The sequence below is a fragment of the Zalophus californianus genome, chromosome 15, assembly GCF_009762305.2.
Source record: "Zalophus californianus isolate mZalCal1 chromosome 15, mZalCal1.pri.v2, whole genome shotgun sequence".
In the NCBI taxonomy this organism is placed as follows: Eukaryota; Metazoa; Chordata; class Mammalia; order Carnivora; family Otariidae; genus Zalophus; species Zalophus californianus.
Window position 1 is genome coordinate 60,483,860 of NC_045609.1, and position 17,059 is coordinate 60,500,918.

The window sequence follows — 17,059 nt, forward strand, 5'->3', positions numbered from 1 at the left end:
CCAAGTAGGGATGGGGGAGAGAGGCAGTGGCAGCCTGGGGTCTAGTCCTCCCCCCCCCTGCCGACTTAGCCCTCCCCACTGTGATCCAGCAGAGAGGGTGAGCAGGGGAGAGGTAGTGATGCTTCCTCTTCTCAGCCTGCCTTCTCCAACTCTCTATCTCCCCGGCCTCCCCTCCCTGCTTCATCTCCAGCACAAATCACATGGTGACAGCCCCATCCAACCTTTGGGGAAGGGTTTGTAAATGTGTCTTCCTTAGCTCTGATCTCCAAATTGTTCCTTTTATTGCATTTGTCACGGTGAAGATTAAAGTCCCTGGGTGGCCTGCACCACAAATCACATTGTGTGCTCAGGCAGCGGCTGCAGGTTGGGAACCGATGGAGGGGTCCGGGCCCTGCACACATGGCCGTCCGTGGTGTGGACTTGTCCCCGGGAACAGGAGATGGGCCCCTGCTGTTGCTGTTCTGAGCTGTTAGCCCTCTTGAGAGCACAGTTTGGGGTCTCTTCCGCCAGGCTGTCTTCCAGGCTCGCTCTGCCATTTCCATAGAGGCATCACTACCTACATCGGCCTCACCTGTTTCTTCCACTAGCCAAGAGGGAAAGCTGTGTTCACATCATGGATATTTCAAGATACACCTCTGTATCTCTGGCCATATCCATCTCGAGATCTCATTCTGGAAACACTCTGAGTGGGTCAAGGGCAACTCGGGCCCAAAGCCCCCAAAGAACCCGCATCCAGGACAGGAAAACAGCTGATCATACCTTGCCCAGCACCTCCAGACCCTGACATTCATTCTCATCCTGCCACACAACTGGATGCAGAAGGGGCACAGCTGAGACAGAGACACAGCTGAGGGACGGAGAGGACAAAAGCTGCCTTCTACACATGCACAGAAAAACAGTTCCTTTCCTACCCCCTCATGAGGTAGGCTTCCTGCCTGTCCCTCATGCACATTCATAACATTCAAATTTATGCCGTAATCTCCGCCGCTCCATATGTATGAGCCTTTGATGGGTGTTTGGGTTTATGGGATGCACCCAGCCCTCCGTTCCCTCACCCGCCCACCGCCTCCAACCACTGCAAAGATGCTCGTACATAATTGACATCGGCAGATTCTTTCATTATACAAGATTTAGCATCTGCTCGGGGATTGCTCGCTCCTCACTCACTATAGATGACTTTTCCCCGAGTTTCCTATTATCAATTCAAATTAGCCCCATTTCCCCACCCGACCAGTGCAGCGTTTACACTTGACAGTGAGGAAACAGCAAGGCTGTAATGGGCTCCTCAATTATTTAGACCCAGTTAGGCCAGGACCCAGAAGGCCTCAACAAGGGGGTACACTGAGGTGGGGTCATCACAGAGGGGAGCACAGGGTCTCTACCACTTGGTCTGTTTGGCTTCCTCACAGCCCTGCACCCTCATTTTCCACCCTGGGGAGCCCTCCCTCTCCCATCCGGGTCTCTAAGGGGTAGGACAGGCCCTTGCTGTCCCCCACCCTCAGCAGCAGCTCCTCTCCCCTCTCCCCCTCAGCCCCCCCCATCTTGTCTTGGCTCCACATGAACACCGATGGGCTACCAGCAGAAACCAAAGAAGAGGTCTTTGGCACCAGCCTGCCTGGTTCCCTCCCTTTAAGACGTCTCTCTATCTTAAAGTGCACCTCTGTGAAGATTCAAGGTAGTAGGCTAGGATTTTAGAGATAGTGGCAGAGAAAGACAGAGACAGACATTGATGAAAGAGATTAGAATCATGCTATGGAGCCCTAGGAAGAGAGAGAAACCCAGACCCAGAAACAGAGACACACAAGAGCCTGAGGGAGCTGGAGAGATGCTGTTGGGGTGCAGGAGAAGTCACAGGGAAGAGAGAGGATTGGGTGAGGCCCTTTCTCAGACCAAACTGACTGTACAGAACTGTAATTAGGTCAGTGCTGCCCACCCGCTGCTCTGACTAGTCCAGGCCCAGGCTCCTGTAATAACTCCTGGGCCCAGTGGCTATTCAGGAGTCATGGGCTCCCCAGAGCCCACTAAACAGCCCAAGTACAGGGCAGAAGCTCCCAGTCAGCAGGGCGGGCCCAGGCCCTCATTCCAGTCAACCCACAGCCATCTCAAGCAGGGCTCCTTCTGCGTCCCCCTGTGCCTCCCTTCCACCCCCTTCTAGCGCCCAGCCCCTCCCCTTCCCTAGACCAGATCAGTTTGCAAGGGCAGCGATGGGGGAGGCAGCAGGCCGGGATCTGAGAGGCTTTGGGATTAGAGGTGTCTTTCCCATGCTCGGCTTCTCCGGAATCAAAGAATTCCTCCGTCTGATTGGATTTACCCTAAGTCACAGGCGTGTGGGACCTTCTTTCCCTCAGCAACAGCTGGAAACAGCCCTAAATATGATTAATTAACGTTGTAAAAAGCCCCGGACACAATTAAGATTTATGTGTGTGTGTGTGTGTGTGTGTGCGTGCACACCCGTGCGTGTGTGTGTATGTGTGTCTGTGTGTGTGTGTATGTTGGAGGGGGCCGGAGTAGGGGGAGATGGGTGGATTACCAACTACCTACAGGGCCCTCCAGGGGAGTGGAGTGATATTTCCTCAGAGACATTCTTTCGATATCCATCCCAAGCAGGGGTCATTTTATCCAGCCTCCAGCTTTTGAGCAGATTAGCCCTTCCTCTGTCCCAGGGGCACTGGGCGATTTTCTGCTCTCCCCTGATAAGGCAAGGGGGGTGCTGTTCTGGGGCAGGTGCTTCATCTCTTTTCCCTTCACCATAAGAAGAGTATTCTCTCGCAAGCCTCAGTTCCTCTTGCTGGGTCATTCTAGGGATCAGGGACATATGCACGATCCCCCAACATAGGTGCCCAGACACAAGCCCAAAGGGACGTAAAATAGGAACCTCAGAGGAATACGAATAAGGAAGCCACCAACCAAGTTTCCCACCCTTGGAGATGTCTCACTTTCATCCTCAAAGACTCATGTCTCCAAGACAGGACAGAGGTCATCTCTTTGGACTCAGCCCTGCATCTCTAAGATGACAAAACCTCACTTGAGGGGCCCTCTCCTGACACCTGTGTGACCTGGGTAGTCATTCCCTAAGGTGTGGACATCCCAGCTTTGATAAGATGCTTGTGGTGATCGGTGTTATTTATAATTCTGAAAGGGAAGGGGCAGGAACACAGTTCCAAACAGCAAATTATCTGAAAATCAGTTCTCAGGAATCTTTGAAAGAGCATCGGATTTTAATTTCTTTTATTTATTGCAACTGATCGATCTACTTCTGTTTTGCGGAAAGGACCAAGCCCAAGAAGAGGTTACCTAGGTTCTAGCACTGATGGCCAAAGATAGAATGGACTGGAAGGAACAGGGAAAAGCTCCAGAGTCTGCATCCCCTTCTCAGGATCATTCTAGTGTCAGTGGCCTGAGTGTCTAAGTCCTCTTCTGCTTTATGGCTCAGTCCCCAGGAAGGCTAAGGACTACCTGGATGATTCTTGGGAGAGGGTCATCATACATCCTGATGGAGTCCATAACAAACATGGCCTTAAACCACTACGATTGGAGTTCAACTTCCTGATAGCAAAGCCAAGGAGTATGTGGAACTCCTTGTCAGTGTCCTGCCCCAGTACAGGCTTATTGTGGGGATCAAAGGCAGGAGGGGCATTCCAGAGGCCCCCGATGCATGTGTGTTGGCCAGCTGTGCAGAGTGCCCCGCCACCCCATTTCCAATCACATCCTTCGGGCTCTACAGAGTACTGCTACCAGGGGGAGGGGAGAGGGAATGAGACAGTGCAAGCAACAGACCTGGGTCCCAGTGAGTGAACAAGGAGGAGAGGGAAGAGAGGAGGGAGACTGGCGAGAGGTGGACAGGAAAGCAAGCTGGGGATGGGCAGCTCCTCTGTGAGTGTCCTTATGCTTTCTTACAGATGCTCTGCTTCTTTGGTGGCTGATGTTGGTGTATACGCAGGTGACCCTGTGCATCTTTGTAGGTCAGTGTGTCTGTGCATGTTGTATCCCTACTCTTTGTCAGTACTTCGTGACGCCATAGCTAGGGATAGTTGTGTCACCAGAAAGATCAAGAAACTGAGGGATTACCCAAGAGACAAAGCAGGGCAACCCGAGTCTTTGCTGAGCACAGTATTTAAAACAAACAAACGAACAGGAAATAGAATGCCTTTAGGAGAGGCCTGTGCTTCTGAAGCGCAGCCACAGACCCCACCACTCCCTATTACATTTCACTGGTTGCTTCCCATTCACATGATCTGCCTGGCACTGAAATGTTTAGTCTGTCACCTCTTGCAGGAGAAGGCGATATGCTACTATTTGCCCATGAATTGGCTCCTGAATAATTAGCTTCCTTCAGAGGCTAGGGTCTGGCCACCAGATTCTCTGGGACTGAGGGGCACTGGGAACCATTTTTTCTTTTCCTTCAGAGTCAGTCTATCACCTGAACTGAGGGAAGGAAAACAATCCCATCCTTCTACAAGGGAGGGGAACAAGATCATACAGATGATACCGAAATCCAGTCTGCCTCAGTGGGACTCAGAACTTTGCCCACTTCCTCTTCCCTTTACCAAGTCAGTTTGGAGCTGAGGCTAAGATATGAGAGAGACAGAGGATGAACAAACACAGAGACCCCGAGGGACTCACTAATGTCCAGTTGGTGTGTCCTGGACATGGGCCTCTGCCAGAGGACGGAGAGGGGTTTGGTCTGATGGGATGGCACAGTTTGTGCCCTCACAGATAGACAGACCCCTCCCTTTCTGTTCAGCATCTTGTAGCCTCCCTACCCCACCCTCCATCTTCCTGGGAGAAAGGGAGACTTAGGCGTCCCAAAGAAGGTGGACTCTAATGTGTTCTGGAGGCTTAGGAGAGTTAGCTGGGAATGTGTGGGGCTTGATGTGGGGCTGGGGATAGAGATTGCTCTTAGTCCCTGCTTCACCCTTGCACTTGGCTTTCCAGAACTCTCAGTGGACCTAGTAGGTTCAGGCTGCTGCAGGCCACCATCCTCTGATTCGGTCTGTCCCTGGGAATCCCCCATTCAGGCAGCAGCTTCCAGAACAGAGATCCTGATTACAGCCTTTTGACGTCCAAAGAAGCCTAGACTAGAGATGCGAAGGGAATAAAGTGCACCTTTGAGGGAATATAAGAGTGCTGGTATTTTATAGTCATCATTTAATGACTGTTTATTTTATGCCAGGTAGCGCACCGAGTGTTTTACATACTATATCTCATTAAGGGTTACAACCATCCTGTGAGGGTGCCTGGGTGGCTCAGTTGGTTAAGCGACTGCCTTCGGCTCAGGTCATGATCCTGGAGTCCCGGGATCGAGTCCCGCATCGGGCTCCCTGCTCGGCAGGGAGTCTGCTTCTCCCTCTGACCCTCTTCCCTCTCGTGCTCTCTATCTCTCATTCTCTCTCTCTCAAATAAATAAATAAAATCTTAAAAAAAAAAAACAACAACCATCCTGTGAGGTAGATGTTACTACCTCCTACTGCTCAAAGGAGATTGAGGGTCCAGGTTAAAAACTGGTCCAAAGCCACACAGCTACTAAGTGGTGAATGGGCTCTTTCCATTCAGGGGCCCTGCCTCCTTCAGCAAATCAACATAAAACCTGAGGTCAGTAGGGGCGCCTGAGTGGCTCAGTCCGTTGAGTGTCAGACTCAGCTCAGGTCAGGGTCTCAGGGTTGTGAGATGGAGCCCAGCATCCCGCTCCAGGCTCAGCTGGGAGTCTGCTTGAGATTCTTTCTCCCTCTCCCTCTGCCCCTCCCTGCCCCCTTGCGCTCTCTCCCTCTCTCTCAAATAAATAAATCTTTAAAACAAACAAACAAACAAACAAACAATAAAAACAAAAAACCTGAGGTCAGTAGGCAAGGTGGGGGTAGGGCAGGTTACCAGATTCAGCAAATAAAAATACAGGATGCCCAGTTAAATCTGAATTTCAGATAAACAACAAATTTAGTTTAAGTATATCCTATGCAACCTTTGGGACATACTTATACTAAAAAACTATTTGTTGTTTACCTGAAATTCAAATTTAATTGGACATCTTGCATTTTATCTGGTAACTCTAGGGTGGGGCCCAGCCCTGCTCCATTTCCCCCAGAAAGCCCTGAGGGAACCAGGCTTCAAGCGAAAGGTGGTCTGAGCACCACAGACTGCTCAGGCAGCCCGGACTACCGTCATCTCTCCCTGACTGGCTGATGCCTCCACGAGTGGGGCCAGACATGGGGTATGGGGATCTGCCTGTCCCCCCAGCTCTGGATCACACCCATTCACCCATCGGTAGGGCTGGGTCCTTCATCCCAGCATGGAGCTGCTCAACAGGCAGTGCAGCAGAGACCACGGCGGGGGGGGGTGGGGTGGGGGTGGGGGGGCAGAGCAGAGGTGCCTAAAAAAAAAAAAAAAAAGGAAAACCGTCAAGAAATTTGAGATGTCAAAAAAGTATCAAAGCACTTATCATGGGAAAAATTAAAACTTCCTGGCATTTATTGTAGGGTGTAGCACTGAATTCTATAACGGGACTGGGGGTCGGGGTGCGGGACTCAACTCTATAACCGGGTCAAGCTCTCCGATCTCCGGACGGCGGGCCTGACTCTGGGCGGGCCTGGGAGGGGAGGCGGCGTGAGCTGCTGCTTCTCCCCCGCCCCGCCCCGTCCCCCCCTTCCGGCCCCCCCCCAGTCCCTAGGCGCTCGAGCCCCGCCCCGTCGCCCCGCCTCGCGTCGGGCCGGGGACTGGGCCGCGCGGTCCGGGTCCCGGCCGAGCCCCCGGCAGGTCCGCTTGCCCGCTGCTCGGCAAGCTGAGCCCCGCGCGGCCCGGGCCCAGGCTCCAGCGCCGGCTCCAGCGCGCTCCGGCGGCGGCGCGTTCGGCTCGCGTTGCCACTCCCGGCACGGCGGGCTCGGCTTGCTCGGGGCGTCTCCCTACTGAAGAATTATGTTGCAGAAAGCCGCCGCCACCATCTTGAACTGGCAGTGAACTTTGCTTTCTACATATAAATACAGATAGCAATCACACCCCAATCAGCGCCGAGGCTTCAGGGCATCATCTCAGCAACTCTAACTTTCCCATTACGATAATGTGATTTTCACTCAGTCTATAATATCACCAGCCATGAATAAAGCAACTGGCTCTTTCTGTCTCTCTCCTCCCCCCCTCCCTTTCTCTGCCTGCCACCCTCCTCAGCCTCCTTTCTTTTCCTCCCTCGCTCCCTCCTCTTCGGTCTGTCTCTGCAACCTCTCCTGGTATCTGTCTCCATCTCCATCTCTGCATCTCGACCATCTCGGCCTTCCTCTCCCTGCCTCCCTCCACCGCCCTCCCCCAACCCGGGACTCACAGTCCCTAAGTACTAATGACAGGATTTGCAGTGCCCCGGGCGCAGTTAGGTTCTGCTCCCCAGCTCTGCCATCATCTGCCTTTGCCTGAAGGTGAGAAACTCTGCGGGCTTGGAGGTGGTGGGGGCCGCCTGCAAGGCTTTGGGGAGGGTGAGGAGATGGGGAGGAGAGGCTAGGAATCAGCTCCTTCCCTCCTCTCTCCCTCTTTGCTCAGGTCCCTGGATGGCTCTGTGAGGATTCCTCCCAGGAGCCAAAGCTGGAGACTCAGGAACTAAAGGATCCAGCAGGGATTGCTGAAAACTACCTACTTAGGGGAGGGTCCTGGAGGCTCTGGTTTCCTGGATATTGGGGTCCCCCAAACACCATCAGATCCCAAGTGCCAGACTATTGTGAGTGGGTAGAACCGGTGAGAGGGTGCCCTGGAGAGGCCTGGGAGAAAGGAGGAACTGGCCCAGCCTTCTCGGGTCACTTCTGAGTACTCTGGGCCCTAAACTTGGTAAAGCTATCCAGACTGGAGGTGCCTTTGCCAGGACATGGTTTTATATAAAAGCTCACAGACAGCCTTTATCAAGGTTCAGCCCCCTTGTCAGAGCTCCTGGAAAGGCCCCTTGCCCTCATGGACACTCTCCAGGGTGGTAGTGGTGCTGGTAGGGGGCTTCTCTGCGCCTCTGCCCATTCATTTATCTATCCCTCCCGGTCTGTATTCCAGTTTTTCACCTACTGGTTTTGGGACCATGGACAATGCTCTTAACTTCTCTAAGCCTCAGTGTTCTCATCTATAAAATGGTAATAGTAATAGTACCTGTCTAGTGAATAAAAATAATCCATATAAAATGCTTGGCACATTGTTAATTTAAGTGTTCAGTAAATTTAAGCTACTATTACTATTAGCAGATATTGAATAATCACCTGCTATATGCGTTAGGCAGTGTACCATGGAGGTGAAGTGCCTGCGGTTTTGGAGTCAGACTGTCTGAATTTGAATCCTAGCTTAGCCACTTACCAGCTTTTTGACCTTGGAAAAGTCAGTTTCTTCATCTGTAACAGGAATAATAATAGTCCCTATTTCAGAGGGTTGTTGTGAGACTTACTGAAGCTGATCTAGTCTTTGGCACAGTGCCGACACATGGCAAGGGCTCTAGGAATATTAGCAGGTGGGGGTCTGGCAGGGCAAACACTGCTCAGAGTGAACCAGAGATCACATTCTGTCTGCGGGCTCTTCTCTGGGCCCCTGACTTTTTCTGTTGCTCTAGACCACTGATGGCCTTGACCTTCCACTTCTGTGGAGGATGAGGGCTTGATTCAGTTTCACTGGCTATAAGAATTGCAACTTTCCAGCTGCCCACCTGCCTGGGATGGGACTAGGATTTCTGCCTAGTCCCTTCCTTGGGCAATGGTGGGGAGAGAAGGTGGCTTTTGCTGTTTTGTTTTGTTTTTAAAGATTTTTATTTATTTATCTGAGAGAAAGAGAGCACAGGCAGGGGAAGCAGCAGACAGAGGGAGAAGCAGACTCCCGGCTGAGCAAGGAGCCAGATGGGGGACTTGATCCCAGGACCCTGGGATCATGACCTGAGCCGAAGGCAGATGCTTAACTGACTGAGCCACCCAGGTGCCCCGAGGTGACTTTTGAATGCACTCTCTTGGGCAAGGGTTACAAGGTCCAGAAGGCAACTCTTTTTATTTTTATTTTTATTTTTTTTAAGATTTTATTTATTTATTTGAGAGAGAGAGAGAGCACATGAGAGGAGGGAGGGTCAGAGGGAGAAGCAGACTTCCTGCTGAGCAGGGAGCCCGATGCGGGACTCGATCCCGGGACTCCAGGATCATGACCTGAGCCGAAGGCAGTCGCTTAACCGACTGAGCCACCCAGGCGCCTAACTCTTTTTTTTTTTTTAAAGATTTATTTATTTGAGAGAGAGAGAGAGAGAGAGAAGGGGGGGTGGGGGAGGGGCAGAAGGAGAGGGAGATAAACAGACTCCTTGCAAGGCAGGGGCCCTCCCAGGGCTCAGTCCCAGGACCCTGAGATCATGACCTGAGCTGAAATCAAGAGTCAGACACTTAATTGACTGAGCCACCCAGGTGCCCCCGGAAGGCAACTCTTGAATGTTCTCCCTTAGGCACAGGTGACAAATTAGAATCAGACATTTGCATTCTGTCCATTTCTGCATGTCTAAGTATTTATAGGTCTGTTTGCTTCCTTTTAGTTTTTCTTCATTTCTCTCTGAAGCATCCTTTGGCAGCATTCCAGCCTGATCTCAGATGAGAGGGAGGAAAGAAGACTCCACTCACTTTGGTTGGGCCACGAAGGGGCACCATGTGTTATGGTGGTCAGAGCTCCCAGTTCTGGGGCTTGGAGAGGCAGACCCAGGGGAGGAACCTCAGGGCACAGCATCAGGCGAGTGGCTTATTTGGGTCTCTTTGCTCATACCTAGCCCCTCTACTTGGCTCCAGGAGGGAGGAAGTTACCCTTCAAAATCCAGAACATAGGGGTGCCTAGCTGGCTCAGTCAGGAGAGCATGCAGCTCTTAATCTCAGGGTTGTGAGTTCAAGCCCCACATTGGGCACGGAGCCTACTTAAAAAAACCAGTTAAATAAACAAAATCCAGAGCATAATCCAAAGCATTCCTCACCAAGTGCTTTAGCCAAGGGAACCAAACAGTCTATAAAAACTCCCTATAGAACTTGGAGTCTGGTCTCTTCCCTACTCACTGTACTCCTCAAAGACAAATAAGACAGGGCCCATGCCTCCCAGATGATCACAGTCCAGTGCAGGAGACAGCATGAAAATGAAGAAACAGAAGACACAGTGAGAGCCAACACAATAGACATTAACTCCAGGGTGCAGCAGGGACAAAAAGAGAGTGGTCAGTCAGGTAGTACTTCCTGGAGGAGCTGGTGCTTCAGCTAATTTGTAAACGTGAGCAGAATGGGAGAGGAAGAGAAGAGCATTTAAGGCCGGGGGAATGGTATGTGCAAAAGCCTTGAGGTGTCCAACAGCCTGGTACACTTGGAGAACTGAAGCTCAGAGGGCGGGGTCACTTTGAAGGAGGCCAGTGGAAGGGGACAGATAGTCAAGGGCTGTGCAAAGTTGACTTCTCTCCCAAAGGGCTTTAGCAGTGGAGAGATTCGCATTTCCAAAAAATAGCTCTGAAGATGAAGAAGAAAGTGGGGGAAGGGTGCAGCCAAACAAGCTGGAGGTGGGAGCCCTGTGAGGAGGCTCTTCGAACTGTATGTGGCGACAGTGTGGGGATCCCAAGGAGCGAGGCCAGAGAGCGCCTTCGAGGAACTGACAGGATTTTGTACCTGACTGGATGTGGGGATGCGGGAGAAGATCCCTGGCTGGCTATCAGTTCTTGCCTGGGTGAATGGTTGGAAGTGACAGAGACGGGGAATAGAGGAGGTGAAATAGCTTTGGGTGGAGAGTACAAAATACTGAGTTCTGATCGGGACACATACTTGGGAAGGCTTGTCTAGAGCATATCTCAGTGCAGACATGCAGGAGGCCGAGAGACCATTGAGAACTTTATCGTCACACATGTCTGGAAATGAAGGTGTCTGGCAGGTTGCTGAAAATAGCTTGGGAGTTCAAGAAAGAAGTCTTGTCAGGGTACATGGATTGGAGAGTCACCAGCTCCTGGATGGTAATTAAGGCCATGGGAAGAAGGTCAGTTACTTGGGAAGGATGAGTGAGGAGAGAAGGGGGCAAGAGCAGAGACTTAGGGAGTAACAGCACTCAAAGGGGTGGCTTTCAACCTTGGCAACACATTTGGATCAGCCAGGGAGCTTGAAAAACACCCATGTCTAGGCCACACCCGTGTCTAGGCCCCACCCCAGACAAACAACCTGAGTCTCTGGGAATAAGCTCTAAAAGTTCCTCAGGCTGAGAACCAGTGACTCAGAGGGAGGGCAAAGGAACAGGGCTAGCAAAGGAGATGGAGAAGGAATGTTCCGGAAGATAGGAAGAGTTTCAAGGAGGGAGAGTTCCAAAGCATCGAATTGTGCAGAATTGTTAACAGTTAACCCCCACCCAGTACTCATGCTATAGAGACTCTATGATGTAGGTACTCTTATTATAATCGGTATTTTAATGATGAGGAAACTGAGGCACAGGGATGTTAAGGAGTTACCCAAAGTCGTGCAACTAGTAAGCAGAAACCAGGATTCAAGCCCAGGCAGGCCACTACCGAGTCTGTGCTCCTAACTGCTGTGCTAGAGCACCTCTCCTGCAGTGACCGAGGGAGATGGTTTTTAGCCCGGGAGCTGGTTGGAATAATCTCCTAAGGGGCCAGCTCTCCTTCTCCTCTTCTCCTTTCTCTTTTTTCCATCTCTTTCCCTTTTTCCTCTCAGCCTAGGTCACTAAGGGCTGTTCCTCCCTGCCTTGGCCTTCTCCTGGCCGACAGGGCCAGGTGGGGCTGGTTCTCCTCCTCCCCTCTCGCTGAGACAACACCGTTTGCCCCGTATCAGGTGGCCACAGTGGTGGGGCTCATAGCCAATGGCCTCTTCATTCACCAGGCCGAGCTGAGCAACTTTCTAAGCCTCCATAGACTGGGAGGGGTGGGGAGTCAGGGTGATGCAGAAGAAACAGAGGATCCAATCCTCCTGGAGATTAAGTCTTCTGGGAAGTAGATGCAGAGATAGACCTCGAGAAGGAAGGAAACTGGAATCCACCTTCACACGGAGGGGATTTGAGCGTAATCAGACACCTGGGATATCCCCCACCTGTTAGCATTACCAGGGGTCTTCAAAAACATCCCGTAAGGGCCACCTCCAGAACGACTGGATGGGAATCTCTGGGGGCCTGGTGGGATTCAAAAGCTCTGCAGGTGATTCTAAAGTATAGCCCGGGTTGAGAACCACAACCTCAAGAAAAGAGCTCTGAGTAAGTATAAAAAGGCCCTGCTTCTAAGCTTAGTTTTATCACTTCCCACTGGGTGGTCTTGGGAAACCCGTTGGACCTCTTTGAGCCTCAGTATTCTTTTTTCTGTAAAATAGACATAGTGATCTCGACCCTGCCTACTTTCCACAAGTAGTTACGATGCTCAGGTAGACTGAGATGGGATGTATTTTTTTTTAAAGATTTATTTACTTATTTGTTTGTTTGTTTGTTTATTTGACAGAGAGAGATAGCAAGAGCAGGAACACAAGCAGGGGGAGTGGGAGAGGGAGAAGCCGGCTTCCTGCGGAGCAGGGAGCCCAATGCGGGGCTCGACCCCAGGACCCTGGGATCATGACCTGAGCCGAAGGCAGACGCTTAACAACTGAGCCACCCAAGCACCCCTGAGATGGGATGTATTTTGTTAATCATGTAGGACACTATATAAAAGTGAGGCGGAGTTAACCTATGCAGACTCTAAAATACAAATAAGCATATGTGTTCATTTGGGACAGGTAGGTGCGCTTGCGTACAAAGACACACACACGCTGCAGACACAGCTGCGGGTGGGTTCTGAAAGCAGAGCTGTGGTTTTCTAGACATGGCCCGTTATGTTTTTAGCCTTCAGAATGTGCCGTTAAAATATGGAGAAAGGATCTGTGTGTGTGTGTGTGTGTGTGTGTTTAAATGATTGCTAAAGTGCAGCATCATTTGAGTCTGCCTGTCAGCCTATCAGAAACGTCATCTATAACCTTCACTGTTTGCAGTTTAATCTCCCCTGCCTCCCCACGGGCCCTGTTCTGACATTTTAAACCCCATAAATGACAGTAGTGCTCTAAGCCATTTTGAAAAAAGCCAAGCATTTGGAAAAAAACACACATAGAGACATACCCCTAAATTCCCCTTCCCCTGAACACATGCTCACTTACACTTATAAGTGGGATCACACACACGCTCACATCCCCATGCTGGCCGATTTGGGAGAAGTCACAGACGCAGCCAATGTAGGTGCACACACATGACAGCAGGCCGCAGACGGATGAATGCATGGCTGAGTGTCTGATGCCCGTGCACCCATTCCCGTGGACACACAGCACACCTGCCTTTCTGCTGCCGTCCTCAAGTCCCATCCATTCTTCTGTTCCGTGGCTTTGAAAGACAGTGGAAGAATCCAGGGTCCTTGAAAGGCTGGTTCAGAGAGCAATGGGGTGACATGGAAGGCTGAGGGGCCCCAAATCTTGGGGTCTAGTGTCAAGCAAAGATGTATATTAATAGGCTCAAGGTCTCCACTCTTGGAACGCCCAGGGATGGAAGGGGATTACTGAGCAAATTGCACTCCACCCCATCAGCAACCAGGTGGCTTACCATGTTGGGGGACTGGAATGAAAAAAGAAAACCCAGAGATACTTACTGAAAGAATGAGCATGAGTGTAGAAGATGCTGACAGGGAGCTCCATAGAGGCAGGTCCCTATCAGCTCCTGGCTGGAGCCCTCAGCCCCGGAACAGGGTCTACAACATACCAGAGGCTCATAAATACTTGTTGAATGAATGACTGAAAGAATGTGTAAGGGGTGCCTGGGTGGCTTAGTTGGTTAAGCCTCCGACTCTTGGTTTCGGCTCAGGACATGATCTCAGGGTCCTGGGATTGAGCCCCGTGTCAGGCTCCATGCTCAGCAGGGAGTCTGCTTCAGGATTCTCTCTCTTGCTCTGCTCCCCCCACTGCTCTCACACTCTCTGTCTCTCTCAAATAAATAAATAAATCTTAAAAAAAAAAAAGAACGTGTAAGCTCTAGAGTGAGTGGTGGGGGGAGAGAGAGAGAGAGAGAGAGAGAGAGAGTGTGTGTGTGTGTGTGTGTGTGTGTGTGTGACGGGGATGAGGGTAGGGATGGGAGATTGGCTAGTTAAGGACGGTTTCTTAGAAAAGGTGACTTCTGATCTAGGACTGGGAGACAGAGGCCCACATCACATCTGATATCCATTTGTTCCGGGGTAAGTGGCTGACTTTTCTTGCTTTGGACTATGACTTTGCAGCAAGATCTCTCCACTCAAAGATAAGACAGACTTCCAAATGAAGTGGGAAACGGTAGGAGTGGTGAGGTAGGATTACCTTTGTGCAGTCCTGGGGCATTTTCTCGAGATGGTGAACTTTTCTCATCATGTGCAAAGCATAGGTACCAGCAGAGGATAGGGACTCTGGGCAGCCCTGCTTGATGCTGAGAGGCTCTGTGGATTCTTTGTGGCAGGGCTGGTTCCTGTGGCTCTCCCTCCCTCCACCTCAAGTTGTCATGTACTTAAGGAACTGGTTTCCATGGCAACCAATTAGTGTCAGAGAGTGAAGCCTGTGATGTCAGAATGGGGGGTAGGGTGAGAAACTTCCATTCCCCACATCCCTCGCTGCTCGATCAGTGCCTACAGCTTTGCAGGGAAAGCTCTAGAAGAGATGCAGGACATTGCACTCCTGAGAAGCACACATTCTGGGTCAGGGCCCAGGAGTAGGGACAGGTAGAAGATCTGATTCACCTGGCAGTGTTCCTGCCTGCCATGCGACTCCAAAATGCTGACAAGGCTGGGGGCCCAGTAGTGAGACAGGATGGGCATACTTACAAGGGGAACAATAATCTGAGACCATTGCCTGTGCTCCTCCCTATTCCCTAGGAGAGGGATACTAGGCTTTCTTTATTTGGGGGGAAGAGGCTGTAAACAAGATCCAGAAAGAAGGAAGTCTTGGCTCAAAGAATAGGAGATCCTGTTCTCAGGCCTCATTTGAGACCTATTGTCATCCCCCCAAGGATGGACGTTTTGGTCTATGGGAAGAAAGTACATGCTTTAAATAAAAGGGAAGGGAGCCCAGCCAGGAATACATCCAGAAAGTGTAGGAGAGATATCCAGTGGACACTTAGCTCCTGATTCTTGGGGCAAAGAATGAGATATGGGTAACAGAGTCCTGGCAGTTTGAACCCCTAGATCCTTGGGACCATGTCTGGGCTTTCTGAGGGACAGTCTGGACAATCCGGGAAGGTCATTCCAATCAGAAGACAAGAGGCAAAGTGCAAAGAACCTTGTCAGGAGGAAAAAGAAGACTGGGTGTTCATTCACTTGACTTCCTGGCCCAAGTATGTTGACTCCATCGCACCAGCTAGACAGAGTCTGCTGTGATGATGATGATGATGATGATGATGATAGGCAGCAACAGTTACATGGCACTTTACAAAACCCCTTCATCCTACAGTAGCCCCACAGGTAGGTAGGCAGGACTTGTCTGCAGGTTGGGTCTGGAAGCCGACTTTGGGATGGTGTCCATGGTGCTGGAACTTTACTGGGGAGTGCCCTTGGGATTATCACTAGTGTAAGAAAAGGAACTGGAAAGAAGCAGGACTGGATGGAGGGAGAAACTGGGCAGTGCTGCAGTCTCCGAAAAGGCTTTGGCCAACCTCAAGAGGGACTCAGAAGCAGGGATGGCCCTTCTGAAGTGTCCCGAGGTACAGAGAGTTGGCTGGGCCTTCATATGCCCATGGTGACAAGGCAGTGGATGGAGGCTGCCTGGGGAAAGGCATGACCTTCAGTGAGACAGCTCTCTTCAGCAGAGACTAATCCAAGGAAGTCTGACAGGGCAGGGTGATGGTTGGAGACCCTCCCTCAGCACCGTGGGAAACAGAGGACTGCACCACAGGCCCCCCCCGCCCAAGCAGTTATGACTCTCCTTTTGAAGCTGAAGTTCAGAGAGGTGTGACGACCTGGCTCGTCACACAGCTAGCATATAGGCGGGCTCAGACTATAGTTTCAGCATCGTAGACTTAGTCTCCACTTCACAGAGAAGGAATTTCAGTGTAAAACTTGTCCAGAGTAACTTCATGAGTAAATCACTGAGGGAACCTTCTCCCTGGGCTCCATGGAGGATAGGCAGTTGGAGCTGGGGTACCGTGTTGGGGGGGGGGTAGGAAGGGGAGCTCAGGGAACTAACCCCAGGGCAGGCGGAGTCAGGATGCAGAGACCCTGTGCCAGGCCTCCGAGGACCTGCTAGCTCTGCCGAGGTCCGAGGAGCCTCCTCCCTCTCTGGAAAGTGGCAACTGTGGCCTTAATCCCTCTCAGCACAGGCCACAGAGCTGGCTGATCTGGGCTGCGAGAGAAACTTTCCTGACAGATGTATCGGATTGACCAAAAGATGAAGGGCTTTGAGGCGATTATTCTGCCTGCTTGATGCCTGGCCCTGGGGCCTGCAAGGAATGGAATCTCGGAGGGTCTCCCTGGGGGCTTTTGAAAGGGAGCAGAGGAGTCAGCAGGGCCCAGCAATGGTCGACCTCCCTCGCCAGCCTGAGGGGCAACCAGCTGCCTCTCTCTACGGAAAGCTTAGCAGAAGACGTTTGCTGAGGGATTGACAGAGGGGAAGGAAGGAGTGGACAAGGTGACAGAGGTGAGAGATATTAAGGTGGAGACCCAGAGAACAGGGAGGGGGCTGACTCTCTCAGAACTAGCCATTCCCACAGAAAGAAACGGAAGGAAGTCCCCAGTCTGGGCTCGTTTGCAGGCTGCTGGACTGGGCCATCCAGGTCCTATTAAGGATTTTGGAGGTCATTGAAAAGTGTTGTGTAGAGTTGTGGTGGGGTTGGGGTGAGTGAGTGGCCACAGCTTCTGTCCAGAAGACTCTGACCCAAAAGGATTGTTGGGTATTTTTTTTAACTCTGCCAACTTGCCCCTCCCCACGCACAAATTTCCCTTCATGACCTTGTGACTCCTCCATTAGGTCTCATTTCTTCTTGCTTCAAGAAAAAGCCAGGCGGGGAGGGCTGGGGACGGGGGGGGGGGGGGGGGGGGGGGGGGGAGGCGAGGTGGCGGCGAGGCTGAGCCAATCGCCGGTCTGCAAGGTGCAAAGCAATCAGCACA

At 51.5% G+C, this 17,059-nt stretch overlaps 1 long non-coding RNA gene across 1 annotated transcript; it reads right to left on the minus strand.

Moving 5' to 3' along the window:
• Positions 1–280: 280 nt before the first annotated feature.
• Positions 281–14,437, minus strand: LOC113923648. The gene is made up of 4 exons (XR_003520387.1): positions 14,286–14,437; positions 13,589–13,687; positions 13,277–13,365; positions 281–583 (listed from the first exon to the last, which is right to left on the minus strand). It is a non-coding gene; the product is annotated as an uncharacterized LOC113923648 (long non-coding RNA).
• Positions 14,438–17,059: the final 2,622 nt, after the last annotated feature.